The sequence below is a fragment of the Orycteropus afer genome, unplaced genomic scaffold (assembly GCF_000298275.1).
Source record: "Orycteropus afer afer isolate SDZICR_OR568_19922 unplaced genomic scaffold, OryAfe1.0 scaffold00094, whole genome shotgun sequence".
In the NCBI taxonomy this organism is placed as follows: Eukaryota; Metazoa; Chordata; class Mammalia; order Tubulidentata; family Orycteropodidae; genus Orycteropus; species Orycteropus afer.
The window spans coordinates 1,069,815-1,071,291 of record NW_006921681.1 but is presented as its reverse complement, the minus strand read 5'-3'; positions in this window follow the sequence as shown (position 1 = coordinate 1,071,291).

The window sequence follows — 1,477 nt, the reverse complement described above, 5'->3', positions numbered from 1 at the left end:
ATGATGGAGTGGCATGGTAGTTTGGACATTTGGGACATCTTTGACCTCCGCCTCATGGGGACCAGCCTCGTGCTGATCTTTCTAAGAGACATTGTTCAAGCACAAACCCTCTGTCACCTCTTCATTAACCTTGTGATACCCACTTTCTCTTGTCTATTACCTTTATTGGGACCTCTCATATGTATATTCTTAATACTAATGTTTGGACCTTACCTATTTAAAAATTTTAGGAAATTTCTGCAAGATCATATTAAAACAATAATCAACAATTCAATAAAAGATATCTTCCTCTTACGACCAGTCCGTTATCAACCTATATCCCAACATAAAACATAGGGACAGCTCTACATCCTTTACTAGCAGGAAGCAGTTACACAAGAAAGAAACAACATCCCTAGTAACACAAATTTAGATAAATTGTTAGCTAAGTTTACAACAAAAAGAGGAGGGAATGAAGGGTTAATAAAATCAAACCTCACAATAATTTACACTTAGCCAAAATAGAATATTAAAAAATAAATAAATAAATAAAATTCCAGGCTATTAGACTTCTGAAAATAGTTAATGACTATTGTCTGACTCTTGTAAAAAGTTATCCTATAGGGGCACCGTGACCACAAGGAAAAAACAAAGTGACTGAAAGGAAGGAATGGGCTGATCATGGGACTTGGCTGACTAAACCCTATGACATCTTAAACCTGGAGACAAAGGAATGAGGAGTTCAGAGAGAATAAAAGACCCTAACTCAGACAATCGCTGGTTGGCCTCTCTAGCACGGAGAGATGCTTGCATCTCTTAAATAAATTTTTCTTCTCTATTTCTCCGGCCTGGTTTCTCTAGGCATCGGCAACCCAACCTTACACTGCTCATATATGCAAGTTCAAGTTGCAGCTGAAGGCAGTTAAAACAAGTCCATGAGAAAAAAGAATGAAGGAAACTAAAGATGCATGGAAAGAATTAGTCTAAACAACTGGTACACTATGTGATCCGCAGCCTATACGACTATGAGACAAGAGGAACTAGATGGTGCTTGGCTACCACTGTCAACCATTCGGAAGGGGATGTATGTAGGAGATCCTGGATAGAGTGGGAGAACAATGTGGAACAAAACTCAAAATCATAAAAAAAAAAAAAGAGGGACCAGTTTTGCTGGTATGATAGAGCCTGGTGGAACCCCTGAGACTATGGCCCCTAGCTGCCCTTCACATCTGGAATTGAACCCACTCCTGTGGCTTCCAGCCAAATAAAAGATAGGCATATGAGGTGAACATTTACATTAAGTGGATACACTCCTTGGAGAGATCAATCATGGGAGAATAGAAGGGCTGTGTATGCACAAGGAGACAGCTTGGGGGACAGGAGTGCATGAGAGGGAAGGACATAGGGAAGAGGCAACTATATGGAGGAAGTGGGATGAGAGCTGTTGCATTGTGGGAAATTGCAGTCAATGTCATGAGACAAAGTGTATGTGAGCTGC